Here is a 26,191-nt window from a genome sequence, read left to right on the forward strand (position 1 = left end):
GGAGGAGATTAAATGAAATGATACATCTAGAGTGTCGGACGTGGAGTCCCCAATAAATGGTAGCTGTTGTCTTTCTTTGGGGTGTCAGATATTATCAAAATATCTTTACTCCTTTCCTTGGATGCTCCATGGTTGTTGTAATTTGTCTATTAAGAACTGTCTTACACTCAATAGGTATTTTTTCTACTCAATTTTATGCCATCGGCTCCACAGCTCTCCAAATCATTCTAAACTATCCTTTTGATTTCCCTGGGCTTAGAGAAATTCAAATTCTTTTTCAAAATTATATACTAAGATCTCCTTTGTGAACTGATTTTTCTAGCTGCTTAATCACTTCTGTTGACCTCTGATTTTCTACCAGATTGGCCAAATCTCTCTGATAGGATGACATCTAGAACAATCTGAATTAACCTTTTGAGAGCCCCCAAATTAGGACTTATTTAAATTCTGATTTCTGCCTTCCCCAGCACTTATCAACATGTTCATTACTGCATGCTAATCTCAACATTTCCTCCATGTCTTCCTTCATGACAGATGTTTGGTCCAGATTTCACAGTACATTTTTGTTATCTCCATCTCTTGTTACAAGGGAGAAACAGTGCAATTACTTCTAAAGTTGTTGTCTGTAGATGAAATTACATTTTCCAAGTATATACTTAGTGAATGTTTATAGGTCTTCATTCACTCCTTCAAGAAATATTTCTTTGTGCCTTATTAGGTGGGTCAGACACTTGTGCAATGACAAAATGATATTAAGTGCTAGATTCCGTTGTTTACTTAGGTCACACAAGTTGTTTGAAAGGAATATTTAAGATTCTTAAGAGTCTAATTATATATTATTTGGAAATACATAGATATTGCCATTTCCAAATTTAATCTCTCTGGAAAAGGAGATAAATGTGAGTCTGCAGACAAGAAAAGAAATATGCAACTACTGCTTTATCTATAGCTAGATGGGATTTTTTTTTTTTTTGTTTTCTGTACTGATTTTTACAGGGATCCTGTTTCTTCTACTAAAACTTTTAATAAATCTAAAAGCACTATGTATCTACTCTCAATGCAACCTCAAAAGATTAGTCTCCCTTTAATGAAAAATTAATAATTTAGCACTTTTACTTCCTCTATTCTACCTACCAGTTTTCTACTTTGTTAAATAACAAAAATTCAACCAAGTAAATTTTAAAGATCTCACTGGCTTTTATTAATCAACTCATGATTCAGGCAACATCCTGTCTAGCAATTACAGGGGAGTTCCAAAGGGCTACAGAAAAGGTAAAGTGTTTCAAGGTAGAGAGAGGGGGGCGCCTGGGTGGCTCAGTCGTTAAGCGTCTGCCTTCGGCTCAGGTCATGATCCCAGGGTCCTGGGATCCAGCTGGCATCAGGCTCCCTGCTCGGCGGGAAGCCTGCTTCTCCCTCTCCCACTCCCCCCCCCCCCGCCGCTTGTGTTCCCTCTCTCGCTATGTCTTGCTGTCAAATAAATAAATAAAATATTAAAAAAAATAAATAAATAAAGGTAGAGAGAGTTGGGGGGGGGAGGAAATTACTAGCAAAGAATACATTGCTTTAGGCAAAGTGGAACTGAAGGGGTCCATCAGTAAATTTCCTAGTGCTGCCCAGGAAATTCTCATGTGGCCTGATAAAGGTGACATTTCTGGGAGGTTGGAACTAGTTAGGTTAAGGCCCCAAGTCGGTAAACCAAGACTTACTATGTAACCTAAGTGATGCCATTTTGGGCTGTGGTTTCTTTTTAACAAGTTAAAGAAAAACAGCTCAGAATATTTTTTGTGTTGACCTGTAATTAGAAATTCTGCCTGGAATGTCATAAGGCATATCAATACCTAAGATCAGGAATCTTCGATCTGAAAAATGTCCCTCCAATAATTATCACATTTGGTCCATTTGTTTCGCTCAATCTTCCTCAATAATCTCATGCGTAGGCTGGATCTGTGTCTTTCTAGACTTCTCTGTTACATTTTGGGCATTTTCCTGAAATTTATTCTCTATCACTGGCTGGGTTTTCTAAGTAAAATCTGTTTATTATTTACAATGACGATTTATTTTACTTATCAGGGTTTTCATTTCATTATACCCGTTCTAAAATTCTCATTTACTAGATGCACCCTCTTTATGTATCTCATTGAGTTTACAAAGCAGAGCTTTGCTTACAGTTGGTTTCATAAAGCAAATGTGTTTATGATTTTGCTGCAGATTCCTACAACTTCTTGGCTACGGAGCGGTTGATTTTTGTTTTCATTATGCATCTGTAATAGGTGGTTTGGTTCCTTTCTCACATCCTTGAGCTTGGTTTGTTGACCTTGGGCTTCAATGCTTACCACACCTGAGGTCTGCTTTAAAGCCCTTTCCAGTAATTGAGTCTCATTAATGATTTGACAAATCTCTTCCATGCTTCCCGTGTGCTAGCAATTGCATAAATTGCTGGAGAGTCGATGAAAAGGAATACACCACCACCCCAACTCTTCCTTCTCTGCCCTTGTGGGCCTTCCTACTGGGGGAGACAAACAAAGCCTACACTGGCAACAAGAAAGGGGGTCAAAGGATGATGGATAGTAGGCACAAATCCTGGCGCTTGACTTCCAAGCAACCCAAGGTCACAGACCAAGCCAGAACCTGGGTGGGAGCCAGGAGTCTGTTCAATAAGAACAATCTCCATCTACTACACTGCACCCCACACAAAAAAATTGAGCGTATCAGAAGGAGCAGGTATTTGCCAAACCAAAGGAAGAAATTAGCAGTGCTGGAGAGGAACAAAAGGGGCAAGAGACCGGGATAAGGAGAGCGGGACCCCACCTGCGACTGGAGAGCGGGACCCCACCCACGACTGGAGAGCGGGACCCCACCCACGACTGGAGAGGTAGAAGATGGCCGGGGCGGGGGGGGGCGGGCTGGAGGAGACGTAAGGATCATGTCACATTGGGAAGGGGTTGCTGAAGAAGGGGCAACTCTTTTTAAAGATTATTTATTTATTTTAGAAAAAGAGAGCACCAGCAGGGGGAGATAATCTCCAGCCGACTCCAGCCTGAGTGCAGAGGCCCATGCGGCGCTTGATCTCAGGACACTGAGATCAGGGCCCTGAGATCATGACCTGAGCTGAATCCAAGAGTGGGATGCTTAACCGACTGCGCCACCCAGGCACCCGCAAGGGGCAACTCTTAATCTGGTTTCAACCACAGGGAAGAATAAAAACTCCTTCCAAAAACTTGACAATGGGCTCAACGCCTGATGCTCATTGTGGTTCCTTCTGGGGATTTGTTTCCTTTTCAGACAATTTCATGCGTATTTTAAAGGAAATAGAGAAGACACTGTTCACAGCACTTCCAGTCACTTTGCTACATTCTTGGGAGTCAGTGGTTCAATCTCAAATGAAACGTCGCACTAACAATATGTTCAGTTATTTACACCCTCTAAACAATGAGTGTTTTTAGGCAAAGATTTCCTAGCCCATTCAACTAAACAAAAGAGCCTCCCCTGCAACACAGAGACTCACATTTCCATCCCGAAAGCCCTGCAGGCATATCTGTGAAGCTTACCATCATAAGACTCATTTAATTTTGAATTAAATTAAGGGCCCAAAAGGTAAAAGCATTGTTTAGGTTATTCCAGATAATGTCCTAAACTTACGATTTCAATAGTTCTCCATCCAATTGATGACTCCTACTACAATAAAGAATTCATGAACCATGGAACCACCTGACAAAAATAAAATAAATAAATATCACTCACAGCTTAGAAGGGAAAGCATTTGCATAGTCCAATTCCTAACTTGCAAAGGGTAAATAAATATCTGGGGGAAATTCTCAGCAAGATTTTCAGCCCGTCTATAGCCTGTAAGGAAAAACCTGGAGATGCAAAGCCTGGTTTTCCCATAAAAGCACTCCAAGTTAGGAAGACCCCAGATTTCTGAGCTATCACGTTGACACACATAACAAATATTCACATAGGCAAAGCTAGCGGAGATGATAGGATGAAACGGAAATGAAATACTGATCCGTTTTTCTTCAGCACAGTTCTCAGCTTCCCCATGGGGGGGACGGGGGAGAATTATTAGATAGGTTCCCTTATTCAACATACATTTATTGATCCAACTGCCCCAGTTTTTGTGAGGTTTTCTAACAATGTCCAGCTGCCCAAAAACAGGCGGGGGGCGGGGGCGAGAGACCCATGGTAGGGAAAGAATCTGGCTGGAAATTACTGAAGAACACAGAGAGGAAATCCACATGACCGAGCCATCGTATTATTTCTGAGCAGGGTACACAAGCAGGGTATCTGAAGGAGTACCAGCCTCCTCTCTGCCCGTCTCCCCCCACCAGGAAACAAGAAGAGAACAAGGGATGGCACCAAGGAGGAGAGAAAAGAGCAGGCTCAAGAGAAAAGAGGCGGGCAGGGAGAAGTTGGGACTTCAAAGAAGAGACGAACAGAGTTTGGAATGCTGGAAGTGGAGCCGATCTATTAGGTGGGGCATGTGTATGCACGGCTGAAGTGGAATGAAGATGAAGGTCATCTTAGTTGAGGGAGGAGAACTGTGACATCTGGGTGTTAGCGAAGTCATCAAAAGGAATGCTATACTTCGGGAGGATGCCGTGTAGCATCACGGAGGAAAACGTGAGACTCTCTTGAAGCAACTGTGGGGGGCCGGGACAGCGGAGAGGGACTTAACGTTTGGCTGGCGTTTACACGTGCTTGGTAAAGTGTCAATTCCCGTTTCTAAGAATGCGGGAGATCAGAGATCCTTGGTCTGGTGCCCCCACTGACTTAAAGGCAGATTACAGTGGCGTCTGATTTAAGGTCATCCCGAAATAGTGGGAGTAATCTGAGTGTGAAGAAAGTCAAGAGATAGATTTGATCCCTACTTCTCTACTTGGGAATAGAGAGAATTTTTTAATAAGTGATGTTCCTTGGCCACCCTAAGACCATCACTCCAGCTGGCTGAACACTGGTTGGTATCTCCGCGCTGTTCTACACAAGCCCTTGTAGGGAAGGCACACTTCTCCCTTCTGGGTTCTTTTGACGGGCTTAATAATTAAGTTGACATAAAACAGATTTACAGGAGAAAAATTTAATTTCATTCCTAAGGGAACCCGAAAGACATGAGACTTCTTCCCAGGCAATTGAGGCTTAGAGGCCATCCTGAGCTAAGGACAAAGGGGAAGGGGGATGGGGTCTGGGGCTCAAAGGGGAGGAAGGCAATTCATAGGAAGATGGAAAGAGCAACTGTCTGGTACACAAGAGCTCCTCACTGGAATGGAGACAACGGGACAGGAGAGGATTTTGCACAAACAGGCCTGCAGCGACCCCCAGCTCCCCACCCCTGGCCCAGAGTCTGTAGTTATCTCGGCTCCCAGCTCTCTTTCTGCTCCGGGCCCTCTATGAAATTCTGAGAGGCAATTAAAAGTGAAGCAAGAAGCTCCTTCTGGGTCCCCTAGGTCCCCGACTGTCCAATATCCACATGTCAAAGTGGCGCACTCCAGGGTGGCCTGCCCAGAACCCCGTCGCCTCTTCACTTCTCGTCCTGTACACCAAGCCCCGGTTCTGGACCAGCACACACTTCAGATTGCTTACTGGTCTTTCCCTCTGGATGATGGTATTGCTTCAAAATCCACACGGCTAAAACTAAGCTTAAAATGTCCCTGCCTCCATTCACTTAGTCAACCAAGCCAGAAAGTCATCTTCAAAAACTTCCTTTTTTTTCTCCCTTATCTCCCTCCTCCACCCTCCCTCCAACACCAACTGGTAAACAAATCCAAAGAATTTCAACTCTTGAAAATCCACTGGCTCTTTCCCAATCTGACTGCCACAGACTCAGGCCATCTTTTCTCACCTGATCTTCCAAATGGAACTCCTAACGAGCTCCTCACTCCTCTGAGACATCCCCTGTGCTCTATCACCAGGGCAATCTCTGTAAATAACAAATCTGACGGGATCACTTCCTGAATTAAAACCTTCAATAGCTCCCTGTGCCTACAGGATGAAACTTAAAACCACTTCGGCTCTCAGTCCTGGCTCTTCTTTACAAAAAAAAGGAGGGGAGGAGAGCGAGAGAGAAAGAGAATCTCTGCCATGTCTCTCTCAGAACTATTGGGAGGATCAAATAAAAATGTATGTAGAAGCACTCTGAAGACTGAAGCAGCATCCAGCGCTTCTTAGCCTTTATGGTCACAGTCCCTTTGAAGAGTCTGATAAAAGCTCTAGAGTTTTCTCCGAAACACCAACATACACACACATCTACCTACATGTAGAATGTGGCAACCAGTTTCAGAGCACCCGTGGATGCTCAGAGGCAATCCCGATTAAGAATTTACTACTTAGGTATTTATTACTTTCACATTGGTGCACAGAACCAGAGTCAGCATCATCCAGCCAGCATCTCCAGCCTCACAAACAAGCAAGTGGCTCTCCTGTGGGCAATCTGATTATTCATGCAGATGTCTAAAATGTTCATCAGCAGGGTCACTGGGCACATCGTGAATCTAGGCAGAAAATTAGTACAGTAGTTAGAGTGGAGGGCTCAGGCATTTCATCCGAGCACAGCTGTCCCTCCACACATGACTGTTTGAAAAGAACAGGTTATTTTGAAAACAATCAGCTGAATTGAGTAAAAAAATAAATAAATAAAACTGGCCAGTGGGCCTTCCTCTAACTGAATGAAAATGAAGTGAGGTTCCTTCCTTTTCACATAGTTCATCGATGCAAAAACAGACCCACTGAAGCTATTCCATAGCATAAATGTCCATTATTCATGAGCCTGGTTTTGCAGCTGTATCTTCCAGCATTGGGCTCGGGCTCTATTTGTCTATATGTCCTTCTACATGTTTGGGCGTATTTACATTGTGGATTTGTGTTCTCAGGGAACTAGAAGGTAAGGAACGCTGCTTACTCTGCATGTTTGCACAGAACCCATCACACAGGATCTTGCCAGGATGTAGTATCTGAGGGCAGATACAAATCCAAATTCGTCACCAGAGTGTGGGCCTAAAATCCTCACCAAAAAAAGCCCCAGAAAACAAAAACCAAAAATGATCACATTGCCCTTCAGAAGACTATGATAACTAGAGTCTGTATTCCTGACCAATAATTGAACCCTAATTACAGGTGATAAGGAAATGCCACCAAAGTATATGATACCGCCATAAGCTTTTATCAGCCTTGCAAATAGTAAATACCTCTTTTACAGCCTGTAACATCACATCCAAGGGGGCTCTGTGTACTAGGAAACACACATATTGATACCAAAAACTAAATGTGTTCTTACTATGCGAACATAAGACCAACGCTGGCCTTTAAAAGCAACCACTTCATCACCTGTTCTTCCTTCATCTCCTGACAATTAGTGTTTCGGGCACACATATCTTAAGACATATCCCTTGGAAATATGAACTTAGGTCTTTTCTTTTGATCAATTTCCAAAAAAGCAGTCATTCGAAATCACTGCAAGGACCTGACAGCTGAGCTCTTCAAAAATACCTGCATTTCCCTATTTTTGTCACGAGATGGCAATATCATGCGTTGGTAAACCATAAAAATCGTTAAGTCTTAATTTATCACTTCAGAAGTGAGGTTCTCAAACTTCATGATGTCAGGACCCTTTAAAAACTCTTAAAAAAATTATTGAGGACCCCAAAGGGCTTCTGTTTATATGATTTACATCTGTTAATGTTTATATCAGAAATTAAGATTGAAAATCTTTAATATTTTTATTAATCCACTTAAAATAAAAATCCATTACATGTTAATCTAAATAGCGTATTTTTGTGAAAAACTACATTTTCCAAAGCAAAAAGATTACTGAGAAATTTCTGCAAATCTCTTTAAATGCCGGCTTAATAAAAGACATCTGGATTCTTCTGCTTCTTTATTCAGTCTGTTGTGATATATTCTGCTTCAAGCCTGTGAAGAAAATCCAGCCTCATGCAGATATGTAGTAGGAAAGGGAGAAGTATTTTAATGGTCTTTTCAGATAATTATGGATATTCTTCTTTGATACTATACCAAAACTCAACAAGATGTGGTTTCTTCATGCTAAGTTAGAATGTGGCATTGGAAGCCATATCAAAAAACTTTCATACTCTGCTACATGAAAATCCACTGCTCTGTCTTGCACTTTGAATGGATCTTGATGCCTGATTTTTTTTTGTTTTTTTGACATCATGTATTGGTCATTTGGAAAACAGTCCACTGGGTTCTGGAGACCTTCCAAATGTGGACACATCTCATTACAAAAATAAATAAATCACATTCATTAGTATCACCAGCAACCTTATTGGGAAAAGTCTTTAAGTATTAAGGAAGCTGTTAAGTTTACAGTGGAGGATACACGTTTTCTCAAATTCTTATTTTCATTCAAGAGAATTTTATCATTGACAACACACACTGTCCCCTGTTTCTCTTAAAATGACAAGCTCACTTTACTTCCCCCCCCCCCCAAAAAAAGCTTACTACCCAAGTCTGAATAACCTCAGTTTGTTAATCATCCTGTCAAGTAAAAATGGCATTCCATGAAGTGGAATGTGTCCAAGTGTTCAAAGAGTTCAGCTTGTAACTCAAGGTCACAAGGACTCAACTTTGAGACCGTCGTACTTTGGTTGGCAGAGAAGTACCTCACGCGTACTTCCCCTTTCATCACACAGACTATTCAAATGATGTGTACTCAGGTCAAGACTGAATAAATTTAACAGTTGCTACTGCTTCATCAGGGCCTTATTCCAAGTACGTGGAATACAATTTCTAGGAGAGTTTGGTGCCAACTGACTCAATTCAGGCTAAGGTGCCAGCAATTTTATCCACTGCTTTTGTGCCACCAGTGGAAACACGCTGAAAAAGGCAAAGGACATCTTCGTACTACTGTGAGAAGAATTTCGATCTCATGCATTCCCTGAAAGAATCTTGGAGATCTCCAGGTATCCATCGGCCACACTTTGAGAACCATACTTCAGAGTTTATACAAGATTTTCAAATAGAGTATTTTATTCAGTCCTAAATACTTGGGAGATACTTAGGGTAAGCATCCTGACTTGCCCCATCTTATAGGAAGTGAGACTCAAGAATATGAAATTATTTACTCAAGATCACACAAGCTAGCAAACGGCCCAGAGGAAATTCATCTTGGGGTTTTGTTCGGTCTGTCTTCTTTCCACCATATTACATCGCATGGAAAATTGAAATGGATTTGTGTCAGCATTTAAAAATAAAACTAAGTGGCAGATTTGGAGGAAGAAGAGATGTAGGGTTCCTGGGGCAGGAAAACCTTTATTACTAAAGGACTTGGTGAAAGCCCTATTCAGTTTTCTCACTGACCTACTCTTTTGGCTTCTCTTCTTAAAATTTTAAAATACAGTAACTGGGACCAAAACACGAACACAATAGACACCAAAGTCCTCTCCTGATGTGTATGCTCACAATTTAGTCCTTTTATATAAGGATTGCTAGAGATCTCAAAACCTTAATTAGAAGCACTATCATTTCACAGTAGTGAGGTGACAACTAAGTGTACCAGTGTTTTTCCAACTTTCTCTTAGGAAGTAGAGCACTAAACAGTTAACATTTTACATGGCATCTCAATATGGGGAAAAAAGGTGAAGTTCCTCTATCTGGTTGAAACACTGTACTGCTAATACTATTACCACTAAGTATTCACTTACACTGCAGGTTTGAATTTTTTTAAGTTTTTATTATTATTATTATTATTATTATTATTATTATTTGGTTAATCTCTACATTCAACGTGGGGCTCGAACCCACGACCCCGAGATATCCATCTCAATCCTCAAAATTTCAAAGGTGCCACCTTCATATTATCACCATTTTACAGATGAGGCAACTGAGGTTCAGAGTTAATTAACTTGTGCCCTAATACAACTAGTAAGTAGCTAAGTTTAAAACCAAGTCTGTCTAAACTTGACTGACTTGATGCGGAAGCTCTTGGTTCCTGCCCTTCATTCAGAGGTCTCCAGGGCCAGCAGCTTTGATACACACCATGCAAGCAGAGCCTTGATGATGTTCTTCAGTTAGTTAGCTTCCTATTGAGACTGAGTTGGTAGAATCAATGCTTGAGACATAAAGTTAATTTGGTGTGCTGGAGACAGTCAAGCTCACAGTTAACAAATCCCATTCTTGCCATATAATTGTTTCTCTTTCTAGCCTACCAACTTGCTATTCAATTATTTCTCAACGCCAACTGTCTTTTGAGGACCCGCTTTTCATACTTCTACGAACTCTTCCCTCGGGCCTGGGGGCCGGCATTCTCTCTCCTTACCCCCACCTCCCTTGGCTCTTTACTCGTGTTCTTAAAGCTACTTAGTCCTCCGTGCTCTGTCTTTGTTACATCCTCCCCACTCAGCTGTAATTTCTTTTTGCCTTCTTCCCCACAACTTCTAACACAGTACTATGTGTAAACAAAATGCCCACAAAGGTGGTTCATAACCCCCCCTGGAGTTGTGATAATGATTTATTAAGAATCGATTTCTTAAGGAACTTGTCACAGATAAACATGTTCTAAGAGGGTCATCCCGGGGCTTCTAGTAATACATCAGCTCAGGGATAACCCGGGAAAAATAATTCCCATTGCTGAACTGAGGGTGAGCTTGGAAGTCCTGCTTCAAGAGATTGGCTGGGAATAACCTAAGCACAAAGCTGGCCACTACCGAACGGCCATGAGTGGATCATAATATCTCGGGTTATAAAGCACAGATCTAGAAGAATGGTTCTTCTGAAGGAGTGAATGACTAAACTGGGAGAAAGCTCCCGCTTGTACAGGCGCTGGAGGAAGGAGGAGAGGAAGGAAGGACGACGACATGAACACCACCAGTGCCACCACTAACGCATGTACCGCACTACTATCAGCCAGACACTATTCTAAGCACTTGATTTAGGTTAACGCATTTCACACTCACAAAAACCCTAAGGGGTAGGCGCCATTGTCAACTGCATTTGATAGATGAGAAAATTAAGTCACAGAAAAATTTAAGTAATTGCCTAAGGTTACACAGCTAGTAAGTAGTAGGGCTAGGTTGAATCAATTCATTCAAACTGTTTAAATATTTGCCTGACACTCAATTACCTAATGTTTATGTCTCAAATTTTAGAGAAATTACCATTTGGAGAAAGATTTAAAGAACCGCTAATACCTAGGCACACACCAGTGCACTCTCTGTTTAACCTTGAATTTATTGTCCTTTTAAGGAATATTATAAATCCTTGAACTCAACATGCTTTCAACTACCATAATCACTTAAGCCCTTTGACTTAGTGTGACCAACGGCAGCAGCTCCCGAGCCGGAGCCACACTGTGTGGGAACCACGGTCTCCACCTGCTGCCGTATTGGTCACAGCATCCCTCCTCTGGTCTGTGCCACAGCGCAGCTCTCCTTAAATACCACACAATTACATCTCACTCTGCTTTCTCTCCGAATATCCAGATTCCTCAATCTTTCCTTGGCATAAAACTGATGGGGGGGGGGGGAGACTCTAAGTGACGTCCTCTTTATAAGATCCGGTACTTTCTGTTTTGAAGAGGTTTTGGTCCATCTTTCCGACCATCTAAGGAGGTTGTGATTAAAAGAGCAAACAAATCTAATCACAGTTTCATGGAGCGTCACAGAGGCTGCCCTTACCTTTTGCCTCTTCCCTAATTTTACTTCCGAATTCAGTTTTCATTTTTAACATCTTCCAATTATTTAGTGATGGATAGCCATTCAAGCAGCTAGCTCGTATCAGAATATAAGGAAATGACGGAAAGAGCATTAGACCCAAAGTCGGTAACCAGTTGGGCAACTCTCATTTGGCAAGTCTCTTAACCATCAACTGAGAGAATGCACTTCCTTTCAATCTACCACCCAGAGTAAGTGCATCGAAGCTTTTACTAGAGAACTCAGGCACCAATCCCTCTTCAGTCCGCTACCTCTCCAATCCAACCAAGAGTCAGAATGTTTTAATTAAAAAGAGTTACAGAGAGTGCGCGCGGACGGCCGGGCGGCGGCAGCGTCTCACGGAGGCGGTGGCTTCACTTTCCAGGACTCAGGGGCGGCCACAGCAGCAGCCTCGGGAGCCGAAGCTGGAACGGCCGCGGGCGGCGGTGGCGGTGCTGAGGGATCTAAAACGTCCACTGAGGCACAAAGAGTTGATGACAGTCCAAGCACTAGTGGAGGAAGTTCTGATGGAGACCAACGTGAAAGTGTTCAGCAAGAACCCGAAAGAGAACAAGTTCAGCCCAAGAAAAAGGAGGGAAAAATATCCAGCAAAACAGCTGCTAAATTGTCGACTAGTGCTAAAAGAATTCAGAAGGAACTTGCAGAGATTACGTTGGACCCTCCTCCCAACTGTAGTGCTGGACCCAAAGGAGACAACATTTATGAATGGAGGTCAACTGTATTGGGACCCCCAGGATCTGTCTATGAAGGAGGGGTGTTCTTTCTTGACATTACCTTTTCACCAGACTATCTGTTTAAACCCCCTAAGGTTACCTTCCGAACAAGAATCTATCACTGTAATATTAACAGCCAGGGCGTCACCTGTCTGGACATCCTAAAGGACAACTGGAGTCCAGCCCTGACCATTTCTAAAGTTCTCCTCTCCATCTGCTCACTTCTTACAGATTGCAAGCCTGCTGACCCTCTGGTGGGCAGCACTGCCACACAGTACATGACCAACAGAGCAGAGCACGACCGGATGGCCAGACAGTGGACCAAGCGGTATGCCACACAGGGGCCTGCTGCTTGCCGCCCCCGCCGGACCTGTGCAAGCACATTCACCAAGTGCATCAATAGCCCTACCCACCCCTCCGGACCTCGGTTCTTATTTTCTTATTTTTATTAAATTCTGAATCTTTTTCTGATGGTATGTCATCCATCCCCCACTCCTTTTTCCCTCCCTCCTCTTCCTCCTTTTCCTTCTCTCTTCCCTCCACCACCCCCCGCCCCTGCCTTCTCAATTTATTCCCTTTTTTGATTTCTATTAACTTGAAAGATTTGGGGTTTTTTTTTTCCCATCTTAACATGGAATGGGAACTTTTGTTTTCAGTGCAAACAGTGTTGGATCTGTAATAGTAAGAGCTTTCTTACAAAGCTTTGTATTACTGTGTGGTTTTGTTTTTTGTTTTATTTTGATTTTTTTCCTTTTATGTGATCTTTGGGAAAACACGAATTCAGAATTATATCTCATTTCTACTTAAACGCAGTGCTTAGGGTTAATTTTTTGTACTGAAGTCTTTATTGGTGGGTGCATGCTACTGGGAACAAGTTTTTTGTACAAAAGCTTCAATCAGAATCACTGTGCATTACTGAGACTCTGTTTATCACTAGCCTTCTGTTCCCCACACAGAAGACTGTTGGATTGAACAAAATAATATGTATTTTGATTTACTTAAAGTGCTTGTAAATTTCTTAGGGACCTGCCACTTTTGACTGTGGATCAGTTGATGTACACTTGTATTATTAAAGCACTCAATAAATCACTGTGGCTGATAAAAAAAAAAAAAAGAGTTACAGAAAAAAAAATATTGATCCCTCTAAGTACTCTAAGTTTTATCTGTATCTCAAACAAGATCACCAAACTACCTGAGATCAGATTTAAAATCAGTCTGTGAGGTCCGCTCTACCATCCCAAACCAGGGCATCCAAATGATAAAAATGGGATTCCAGACTACTCAGCTGCCATAAGAGCCGTGCTCCAGCGTGTCTGCTGAACGTGGAGGACTTCACACATGGTTCTTCCTGAGTCCACTCAGATGGGGTCTTTCTCCCTCCTCAATGACCCAAAAATTCTTCTGAGCATAATGACTACTTAAGATTCATATCTGACATACCTGAAATGTTTATTAAATAAAAACGAAGATAAAATAATACATAGGTTTATGGTTGCATTTTTGCTTTTATGACATTTGGGTCACATCTTGGGTTATCTTATTGCATCTTTGGTCACAAATGCAGGGTCCATTGTTCCTGTGAGCAGGTGTGCAAAACCCTTTATGACAATCCCTTTTATAATGTGTCTTTCCAGGAACTCTCTAACAGCTAGAACTGGCTGTCCTAAAGAATTTTTAATGATGAAGCTAATGTAGTCACTGAAATGTAATAGGATTTTAGGGTGGAGTTATGGAAAGGAAAAAAAACAACAATCATAATACATATGGTATCATGGGATCTATTGAAAATCAAATTTTCCATAGTCTGAGAGTCACAAAACAAACTAAATTTTCAATCCATGCAAATAGAAGAAAACAGTGGTATGAAGTCTGTAAAATGTAATTTATTTCAAAAATAGAATTACAATACGAGTCCCCGCGCCTACTTAAGAACTGATAACATATCAGTACTCCCAAAAAAAGAAAAAAAGAAAAGAAAAATGGTACTAGTTCAAATAGAAAATGTCCAAAGTTACCAGCTCTCAGACTGGTAGAGAGATCTGCATACTCCAAACTACTTTCTTAGCCTTATACCCTCCCAGGTCAGAGACAATCATTTACTCATTCAACCAATATTTTTTGAGGATTTTTCTGTGGCTAGGCACTAGGTATGTTTTAGTGAGCAGGACAAGGCATGTATTCTGATCAACTAAGAGGCCTCCTGCTGGGCTCTAACAAAGCAAAAATAAAAGCTAGTAAATGATCAGTAATGACAACCAACTAGCTTTAATTAATAAGATTTGAAAGCCTTAAAGAGGATACTTATTCCACCTGCAGAAAATTTAGAGTAAAGTAGAATATAAAATAAGCCACAAGATAACCTCTATATAAACAAAGCTCTCCACTGAGGAATGTGAGAACAAAAAAATTCTTTGTTTTGCAATTTTCGGTTTGAGTAAGATAACAAAGTTTACAAAGAAAAACACTGTGCTTTTGCTCAGGAGATAAAACATTAATCTAACTGTTGACCTAGAAATAACATGAAATTATAAATTTGTCACATGAAAGCTTTAAGGAAACAAGCAACTTAAGTAGCTCACAGCATTGGTTAATGGTGGATTTGGTTTGACTGTGTACTTACCAGTGTGAGGCAGAGAATTATAGGAGGATCCTTTTCTTCCACTATTTTTGACTGTTTTTGAACAGAAATGAAGTAGCAGAACTCCTTTACCTTCTGAAGTTCAAGTGTAACACATGTTGAAATGACTGTCAACTCTTATATATGTAACTTGAGTCTCAGAGCAATGCAAAATTACCAACACGAACTTAGTCAATTGGGTTGCACGTTACTATACAAACTGGATCAGAATACGATTTACTTCTTGCTTGTCAATATAAATGCTTTAACATCTAATCCAATGTTCTCGACTGAAATTTTATGAATTCGTAAAAAAAAATGCATAGCCAATACAGATCTTGAGTTATACCCCATCTACAAAGCAAAAATAAATTATGCCAACCATTTGTCATAACTGTCACTGAAAAATAAGTAACAGCTAAAAAGGCTTTAACTTAAGAATTGTGCCTCCATTAAAATGTCTATGCTTGCAAAGCCTTGCCATCATACTGTAACAAGAGATTAACATTTCTTCAGAGAACTCAGATTAAAGTAATCATACAGAACCTAGAAACTTGAGTTCCAATTTGATGCACTGAAGAGTTGAGTGTGTATTCTGGCCTGAATCAGTCTTAAGTAATACATGATGCAGTATCAGGTTTCTAAGAGACTCTAGGAAATCCAAAAGAAACTGTCTGTCTCCTGAAGGAGACTAAACAGGAAGATGAAGAGAATCTAGGTGGAGAAAAGTAAGTAGAGAGAAAATAAGCTCCTTACTAGTCTCTTAAGTCTTCAAAACCAATGGCTAGTCCACATGCTTAAACCCTATGGCCCCAAAGACAGAAACAATCATATGAGGCCGGCCTCACTATGTCAACAATAACCTTCCCTATCTCCACCTATCAAAATACGATGCATCCTCAATATCCACTTTTGTCATCTCTTTCGTGAAGTCTTCGATTTCCCTTTGCCAAAATTAACCCCTCCAACTGCGGCTTCCCTAGGACTCTGCTCCTTTTCAAAGACATGCATCACGTTGTATACTTGACCATGGTTACCTTTCATCTCTTATTTCTCATACCAGATCATGAGCTCATGACAGGTAAGGGAATATCCAGCCTTGTATAACCTACTAGGCCTAGACTGGGAAATTGCACCTACAATGAGCTCAATGAAAGTGTCATTTTTTTCTGTAAAGAAAACTTTATTCAAGACATTTTAGCAAGTTAAGAGGAAGCACAGTAATTTCACTTCTAAGAATTTACCCTAAGGAAACATTCACAAAGACATACAAAGGCTTCTGTGTATGGATGTTCATTACAGCATAATTCATAACTATAATGATTATGATGGTAATAACAAAAACAATTATCATGTATTGTGTCCGTATTTTAAGTCAAGCACTATGAAAGCATTTTGTCTTACCTTACTTAATTCTCATAGCTACCCTGGAAGGTAGATATTATCATCTAAGCTCAGAGAAGGTAAGGTAATTCCAAGGTCAAACAACTAGGAAGAGATGGGGCTGGACTGTGAACCCAAAAGTTCTGACTCCAAAGTCTGCGCTCTTCCTAGATAGAACTTGCCAGGCACCAAAGCGTATTCTAAATACTTTCCCTTCCCATCCCCATGGAACCTTCACAGGAAACCTCTGAGGTAAGCACCATTATCATCCCCAGTTTGGAGATAAGGAAACTGGGGCACAGAGTTTAAGAACGTGATCAAAAATCCCCGAAGTAAGAAATGGTAAACCTTGGATTTAAACCTAGGCAGTCCAGCTACCTTCAACTGTCTTTTCCTACTTAAAAGAGCAAACGACTAGAAATGACCTAAATATTCAAGACTGGCTTAAATATACTTATGAACATATGAACGAAACAGCAAAATGTAAAGGGCAAAAAGCTGGGAAGTGTCTGTATCTTCATCTCTCGAAATTATTCCATCAGATTATGCACGTCATTTATCCTGTATTTTTATACATAAAGTTCCCATTGTATTCTATATATTCTAGAAAAGCCAGCAAACAGTAACAAAAAAAGCACTTAGGAGAAAAATCACATGCCCTAAGTCTCAAACCCAACCGTACCACCTACTCTCTCTGATGTTGGGCAAAACCTTAACCTGGTTTTGGCTTTTCCTGAGTCCTTGTTGTTTCTTCCGTAACAGGAATTCAAACTGAATTTCTTCTAGCATCCTTATTCTCTATCATCTCAAGATCACAAAGAAGAGACCTTTTGCTCACACCAACCCTGACACCTACTCATTAATAAACAGTGTAGAGGCTAGGTAAGACTTTAAAACAAACAGAAAGCTTCAATGGCGTTTGGATAAAATTTAAATGTTATTCAGATACAGCATCCTAAATACTCACCTGCTTCCAACTGCTTATGCCAGATTCACTTCTTGGTCTCCTTCTGGCAACGTGACTCAAGATGTAAACATGTCCACATTCAGAGCTCAGCACCAAAAGAGATACATCAACTCAAGCTGACCTCTCCTAATGCCCCCCAGTCTCTCCTGCTTCTCACCCCTAACCGAATTGCAAGAGCAAAATCAACTATCACATCTATGCACATCATCTCCAGTCCAAAGCTCTGGCACTGATCCCAATCCCATACTTCAACATCATGGCTCCTTCACTTGGCACTTTTCTAAGTCCGCTCAGCCAGGCGTAAGTATCCGTCATCACGTACTCATCCAACATTCTGATTCTCCACCTGTGGTGTGTCACTAATTCCTAATACATCTCCGATCGCGTTGTAGATTATGACTATGGGGGCAACACACCCACAGAAGAGATGCCGTCATCCTCTATCCTTTCATGCATGCGAGACATCACTAAGTGACCGCGGAACGCCTCCCGCAGAGCCCAGACACAACTTCACAATTCTCATCCCAGCACTCCAAGGGGGCCCCAGCCAATGACCGGAGTTGGGATGCAAGATGAAACCCAATTCCCATCCATGATGTCCCGCTGTGTTAACCATGACTTCTCCCACCACTCCAATACAAACCGTTTCTTGTACCGTGACTGGACTAGCGAAAGAGCCCTATAACTAGGCGCTGGTACAGATCTCTCCAGCCCATCCTTCATATGGATTCTCTCTCTCCAGCTCCCTCATCCTCAATGGTTCTCGGTCACCTATCTTCAGGTAAAATAAAGAGAGATTCCCCTTTGTCAGGCATTCAAGAGCCTCTACAACTTGGCCCGGATCACAGTCCTCCCAACATAGGAGCTTTTCAGAGATTTCTCAGATCCTTTCACCTAACAAAATCTTAGACAAAAATCCCAATAAATTAAACTGACACAAACAGCACCGTGTGGGTTGAAACGGGCTTAGGAGGTTCAGCGGTGGTGCGCTCTGCTCTGGGGCCCCTCGGCTCCTCAGGAGGGGCTGAGGCTCTCCCGCAGAAGCGCCAGAAGGACCGCCCGCCACCAGGCAGACCAGAGAACGCAGGAATCTAAATGCGACTCCTACCCAGCGCTGGGTTATAAGCTCTTCTGAGACTGCAAAACAAACCAAGGGAAGAACGAATCAAAAGAGCCCAAATACTTACAACCAGAGTCCAGAGATACACACAGACATCCCCCTCCCCATACATACATTTACCATGATTTTCCTCTGCTCTGAAAATGTCAGTGCTCAGCAAGGGACAAGACAAGGTTAAGAGAATCTGACAGAAAGGACTGGATGGAGTTGAAAGCTAAAGTCCTGCAAGTTTATCTACACAAGCAGCATATTCCCAACTCAGCCCATTGCCCTCCAGCTGCATAATAGCAGTAAGTTTTTTTAAACACCCTCATTCTGTCCTACCACATTTCATAACGCGTAAGGCCCAGCCGGATGCTGTGGACGATTTTGTCAAGCTGTCTTTAATCTTTCACTTTACCTCCATTCCTAACAACTGAGCTGGCAAGTACTTAAGTTGCTGATGTTTACACCCTGCATGTTTTATTGTTCGTTTCCGGGAAGGGCTTTTATTGCCAGAGGCGAGGGGCAGGGGCGCCATTTGTCAGAGTTTAAATGTAGCGCTCCTTACCCAACCAGGAACCCTTTTGCTTCACCTCCCAGATGTTCAAGCATTTTGTTACTCAATTATTTTAGTTTGCATTTCAATTTTTTTTTTAATTCTAAATTACATAGGGAAATGTATCCACGGCTAACAGTTTCTCTGAAAACACAGGCTGAAATCATCTTTTTCACTAGGTTCTCCAGATGTCTTTTTTTGTACCACGTCCGCCTACCCATTCAGTTATGTGATCTGTTGATCATCACCACTGAAACCAGCCAAACTGTGATGGACCCTCCTGTTCATGGGACTCCTCCTATTTTTAAAAGTTTCACTCTCCAGAGAGCCTCAGCTTGCAAGCTGTACAGGGCATGGCAGATGCAGTCCTCAGAAAATACCCACGGGTGGCTTAGCGTCATCCCTGGAAGCCTTTCAATCCCACGTCACCATACCTTGCTACTCGCTACATGGCTTGACTCGTATTCAGAAGTTATGCGCTTATGTGAAGCAATGTCAACATGAGAAAAAGCAAAACAGAATTAGGTTAACTTATGGGGTAAAACTTTACAATACATTACAAAGCCAACTCTAAATAATTTTAGGGACCTACTATCGGGAGACACTTCATAAAGCTGCTTTTCCATGGGGGTGAATAAGAGAGAGCTGACCAGCGCTCTTTTTGGAACTCAACTTTTCCTTGGCTTTTATGGGAGAAGTAAATGTCAGGGAGAGGCCTAAACTGGACCAAACAGAGATGGACTGCCCCCAGAATACCTCCTATGTTGTGAGGGCTTGCCCCACACATTTGTTTTGTTTGTTATTAAATTGTTCCAGTCAAGAAAAGTGACTGACTAGCGACACCCGCTAACAAATTGCCTGAATTAATTCCTTCTACCCAATCAGATTAAGTATGGCCCTACAAAAGAATAATACCATACACTGTCAAGAAAGAAATATCTGTTGATTTTTTCCAAAAAGCCAAAGACAGAATGAAATGGAGGGCATTTCAACAAAATGAGCATACAAACATACATTTGCAATTCAACACACCAATGAACTAAGGCAGGGGTCCAGGTGAATAAAACAATCCTCCCTAGCAATACAACTGCCCGGGATAGACTGCTATTAACCATCTAAACTTCTTTTGCATCAAGTTGAAGGTCAAGGATGAACCTCAGACTTCCTACACAAAGGATGTCCAGCTTACTCGCCATGTGGCAGGGCCCAAGGCCCACACTTCCGCCTCTTTTTGGTGGAACTTCATTCCACTCTCTCACCATTGAGGTTCACCCATTCGATAACGGAATGGGACTACAGACAGCAGGTGTGTGCAATGTTGTTTTCATCTCCCCACTTGGAATTATTAGCACCACCCATCACTCAATCTGGCAGGTCCATTTTAATATTAGCATCACACGCACACTGCATCCTTGGGAAAGGAGGCCATTTCAGACTCTTCGGTGAACTACTACTTAGACAACAGAACATTTATTTCATGTCATTATAAAATTAAACTTTACCTCTGGGTCTTTACAAGGCTAATAGTTCATCTTCCCTTTTTGACACGCAAGAGGATAAGATTCTCCTGACACAAAAACATGAAAGGGCATTTTTAACCACGGTGACAATTCTATGAGGTTGCTGAGTCCAGGAGATTATTTTTTTTTCAACAATGTAAAAACACGTACAAATAAGATATTTTTAAAAACCACATGTTAGTCATGTAAAGAAAATATAATGCCCTCACTCTTCCTGCCATACTACAATAGTTTTACATCTCAGTTATGTACATCCAAAGTGGGTTTCAGAATCACTCACACTGTCAATCATATATTACGGCTCAGCTCGCACCAAGAGTATTATCCATTACGCACAACTGTAACCTGTTTGAAGGCAAAGGAAAACATTTGACAAAGGGGTACGTGAAAACTAGGGTTAATATAATGCTCTGCTTCCTTTTATACAATTATATGTATTTTGAGGAAATTCTTCAGGAATGTATGCAGAAGAACGGAGCATTCATTTTTGGAAGTTAATTACGTATTATTAAGTTCGGAGTATCACGGGAAATCACTTTCAGCACTTAGGCTGTGCTTGAGAATCGAAAAGACAAACCACACCAAGATTTATTTGTTAAGCGTAAGGTAGGTCATTCTAAAGCCACACACATCTGTCGTTTCCAGGTAAACTTGACCAGAATAAAGTTGATCTGTGTGAAAAGATTACTATTAGAAGTTTTCTAAGTTTGCTAATAAAGATGGTAAATTACAGGCCTGAAATCTGTCATTCGTTAATCAAATTTCATAGTAATTTCTTCCTGCAGACACATGCAGAAGACAAATTATCAATTTCTGTAAATCATAATTAGTTCAGAGGCAGATTCCAATTCTCCTAAAGATTAGCTCAGTGTAGTTTAAATTAAAGGCACTCAGTTACCATACAAATTGTAGAAAACCTTGGCCTTCGTGGAGATGCTTGAAATCTCAGGCTATGACCACTTGAAGATTTGTAGTAATAATTCCAAATGCTTTTACTTTGTTACATTCACCGATGCCAATTTTCACTGAGCGCACTGGCAAGGGAGTGTGGAAGAGTAGCAGTAAATGCAGTTTCTTGCCTGCTCGGTTTTTCCCCAAGTAGAGAACTCCACTGCCACGGAGACTCAGGGCCCCTTCCAATCTTTAATTTTCTTTAAGAGTGGATAAGTGCCGTGAGCAAAACTGCTCACCACTGCTCTTGAGGTGCTTATTTAAAAAGAAATAAAACATGATTAATTTCAAGTGCTTTACAATTAAAAATATATGACAGGAGGGTTATCTGGGCAATTTAACTACACTGGGAAGGGTCACAGGCCTCTGAAGTTTGAGACACCCTGAGCTAGACTCGATGCATGTATTTATTGTCACTGGTAGCATATTAGATTATTAAAAGGGACATGCTAATGTGACATTTTACTATTACAAAGGAAACTCAGTACTAAAATTAGAGCATAAATCAGGCAGATATGCTTCTAGACATGCAATCAACTCTGTCTTCCACTCATCTTCCTTTACGCATCAAGGGGTTATATTAAATTTCATTTTGTATTTATTTGTTAACTATATGTGTCGCTCCTTCCGAAGTTCAATGTGAGCAACAAAAATTTAGCTGCATCCTAGTAAAACAGATTAAGTTTAATGCAGATAAAGCAAGACGATTAGGGCGCCAGAAAAATAAACTTTAAAAATCAAGACTAAAATGTAAACCTATTAGTTTTGAACATTTATCCAGATTACATTTCATATGCAAGACTCTCTTCAATAAAGCTCCACTTCTTTATTTCAGGAAAGTACCTCCACCCATAAAATAGTAAGATCTGCCTTTGAAAAAGAACATGACAGTCCAATCGATTCATTTCCCCAAACAATGGCTAGTTTGGGGGTGTAAATGGCAGACAACACAAAGTAAATCACTGTCATGAAATAATAATTAGCACTGTAAAAATAACCCCCACTGTCTCAGCTGACTAATGCACAGCTCCTGTTTGAGCCCAGATTTCAAGTCTGAAAGTCACCAAATGAAATTAGCACTTTCATTCCAAAGGCAGATTCTGTTGGTATTTTTGCCTGGAAGGAAAGGGAAACCATTTCATACTGTCTCACTAACCCAAAATAGCAAAAACTTGTCATCTCTGTTGCTTAAAGGGAAAGCTGTTCGAGGGCTTGGCAGAGAAGATCACAGTTCAGTTCAACAGTCTTCTCTCCTTTCTCTCCGAGCCCCGTTGTTCTAAGCCCCCTATCAGCAAAGCGATTAATGACACATACTTCATCCAGACTGTGCATGTCTGCAGAACTGTTCGGTTGGGCAGTTTGGGGCCTGAGATTCCTCGATAATAAGGCCAAAGTCATGGGCCTGACACCCACATGGACCAATTAGTTCTAATCTGTTTCATTGCCTCACCAGCTCTAAGGCTAACTACCCCATCACGAATGTATGCTGTTGGTCAGAGGGTGATATAAAAGTGCATGAAAATGGTTCAGTGGATACCAGGCAAGGAGAGGAAGGAGGGAAGAAAGGAGGGAGGAAGGGAGAGAAACAGGGTGAGAAGGGGCCCTTAGAATAATTCTAAGATTATTTAGAATGCAGTCGTCATGTCTGAGCCTATGACCACCATCTTATGGAAAGGACAACATACCCGGGTCATATATATTTGAACAGCAAAAAGGAATACATGGAGATTAAGAAAGTGGCTAGCCAGCTAATTTATTCTGAGTCTGTCCTATACTAACTTTCAAAAAATTAACTAAATCTATATAAAATTAAACAATGCTTATGAATTAAACACTATATTTCATGCCTTAAAAGAACTCAGCACATTACCAATTAGCATTTTCTTTGTTTTGAATTCATTGAATTTATATCATCCTTCAACACTGTTTAGCTAAAGCAAACAAAAACAAGAAAATCACATTATTTTTTCTAAGCCATATAAAAGTGATCTGGAAAGTCACGTTTAAAATCGCTATCATGGATTAGCTTAAGGCAATTACTTCACTAGCCGCGTTCTTTCACGAGAAGTTTAAAAAAAAAAAAAAAAAAGAAAATCAAGCTTCTTGCCTAACAAGAAAAATGAAATCCCATTAGTTGTGTCTCCAGTGTATATTAACATTCCTTTTGTTTAGAAAGGTTAATATCCCCCAAATAAAGGAGCATACAGTGCCTGTTAAAATAATTACATCATGACATTTCAGAAAGGTTGGCAGATAGACGTGGTTGCAAGCAAAGAAACAAACAAAAGTAAAAGCTAGTACTTTTTAAATTATCCATGACTTCAAAAAAAAAAAAAAGGAAGGTGCTGGAAATTCCACCATGTTGGCAATTTCCTGCCAGGTTGTCTAGTCTCTGGTATCTGGCTTTTCTCCCTCTTCCTCGATATCCTTCCATCATAGAAACTTAGGAAGATGTACCTTCATGCTCGAAATCAGATGTTCCATTATCTGAAAAGAAAGCTACAAATCTGACAACAGAAGGGTTTCACAACAGATCGGGGATTGATAGCACGTGGTACCAACATCAAATCCAAGTATTTCATGGCCCCTTGGAGTCCCGCAGTGGGACACAGACAGTACCTGGTGTCATTAAAGGATGGTTTTTCTATCCTGGGCAAGCTGATCCAAAGGTCCAATATCCATAAGATCGCAACCAGGGAACAATTAAACGTTTTGAATTCCTCCCCAAAGACCTGAATGAAACCACTTCAAACTTCACGCACACAAAATATGGCATCGTGACCCCGATGCGGGAGGCAGAAAGCAGCAATTCTCCAAAAAAGGAAAACAAATCCTTCAGCTTTCTAACTTTTTAAACTTTTTTAAAATCAAAAATAGGCACACTGGTAATAGAAAACCGCATCAGCCCTCTCAGCCTCTGGGGCACTGAACGCTCCTTTGGAGCTCTAGGCCAGGGAGCAGCCAGAGAAACAGGCAAGACAAAGAGGAGGAAAGCCAAGGGCTTCCCCAGCACCACTTAAACCCCAGGAAGGGTCCTCAGTGAGTCCTCAGTTAACCACGGCTCAGCCTCGGGACAGCAAGTCAGGGAATCTAATTGAACGAGTACTTTAAGAGGCTTTATTAACATTCCCAATAGTCATAGAAGGCTTGACATCGGTAAGTCCCCCCAAACACCAAACTGTACACGTGCAGTGCCGAAAAGGCCACTGCCTTAAGAGTCTAAGGAAGAATCTAACGAAAACAAATGCAAGGCCCTCAAGTTACCATAACAAAACATCCCAAATAGGATAAATCTACTAAAGGGAATTCAGGGCCCGGCCCAGCTGACAGTCTCCCAACAAAACCTGTGAAGGAAAGCCTGTCCCCGCTTTTCTACAAAGAGCAGCCATCCCTGTGGTTCGGGGCTTTTTGGCAGGGAACGAGGCTCCCTAGTGAGCAGATACAGGTCCTGTTCTTCAGAAGCAATCCCCAAGCCCCTGTGGGATGAACGAATGGAGGCTCTGTACGAGCTAGTCTTCCCAGATGGCTTCTATCTACCACATCTAACAGACATTTTGAGCTACCTGTCACAGGTTATGTAGAGTGCTGGCTAAAGTAGAGAAAATATTTTTTCCCCCAGAAGCCAGCTAAGAGCTCATCTCCAGGAAAAAACAAAAAATTATATATATTTATTAGAGACGGAGAAAAGTAAATTCCTTTTGCCTCCATAGTCAAGGAACACGTATTTCCTACTAAGAAGACAGAAGAGCAGGAGGAGAGCAAACACACAGCATCTCTTCAGTGCTGGGCACTGCTCTAAGTATCTCACATGAATTAACTAGCTTAATCCTCACAATGCCATATGAAATAGGTAGTATTATCCTCATCTTGCAGGTAAGACAGAAGTAAGTTTCATTCAACCAGTGCCCGGCACGGCCAGACTCCAAGCCCAAGCAGTCCAGCTTGAGAATCTGTGCTTTTAACTTACACTCCACTATTTAGAATAGCGCTGTTCGCTAGAACGGTCTATGATGATGGGAATGGCTATACCCACACTATTCAAGACAGAAACCACTAGCCACCTGTAGTTACTGAGCATTTGCAATGTGACTGTGATTGTAAACCTGAAGTTTTAATTTTACTAATTAGGTTTAAATGTAAACAGCCACATGCTGCTATTTATACGTTAAGTTCAATCCTATAATCGTTTGTTCAGCTAACGGAATGCGAGATCTGTTATGCATCTTCTTTGGGAAATCAACTCTTAGTAATTTTCTATCGGTTCACAAGTCAAAGTTCAGTAACTACTCGACACACCATACACACAGTGTTTTATAACTTGGAACCCTCTCTTGTCCCTACTACCCTGTGGCGACATGTGTGCCGGGTGGGAGGTGGGAAGGGAGGAGGGGGGCAACAGCAGGTATGCTCATGTTCTCATCCCAAGTCCTACCTCTCACATAATTCATTCAACAAATATTACTACAACAAATAGACATCCACTAAAGGCTATGGCGAGAACAAACAGATAAGAGTCCTACAAAAACACATTCACACACTATACACCAGGTCCGTATCTGTAGTATACACCCAATGTTGGATACATGGATGACCGGCTGGACAGACCAAGGGACAAATGCTGAGGCCTTATTCTCAAGAAACTTAGAATCCAGGAAAGACATAATAAAATGTTGATCATTTTCCCTCACAAACCTGTTCCATGTTTCTTTCATCAAACAAGTC

The 26,191-nt window shown here is 41.3% G+C and overlaps 1 protein-coding gene and 1 pseudogene across 8 annotated transcripts in view; one reads left to right on the top strand and one right to left on the bottom strand.

Annotated features, from left to right (window-relative positions):
* CADM1 (cell adhesion molecule 1) overlaps window positions 1-26,191 on the bottom strand; it is a 321,496-nt gene that overhangs the window by 151,735 nt on the left and 143,570 nt on the right. The gene's annotated exons all lie outside the window — the stretch shown is intronic.
* Window positions 10,806-13,600, top strand: LOC112840504 (ubiquitin-conjugating enzyme E2 E2 pseudogene; annotated as a pseudogene).

This window comes from Callorhinus ursinus, unplaced genomic scaffold (assembly GCF_003265705.2).
Source record: "Callorhinus ursinus isolate GAN/ISIS: 27379988/994484 unplaced genomic scaffold, GSC_fseal_2.0 scaffold19, whole genome shotgun sequence".
NCBI lineage: Eukaryota > Metazoa > Chordata > Mammalia > Carnivora > Otariidae > Callorhinus > Callorhinus ursinus.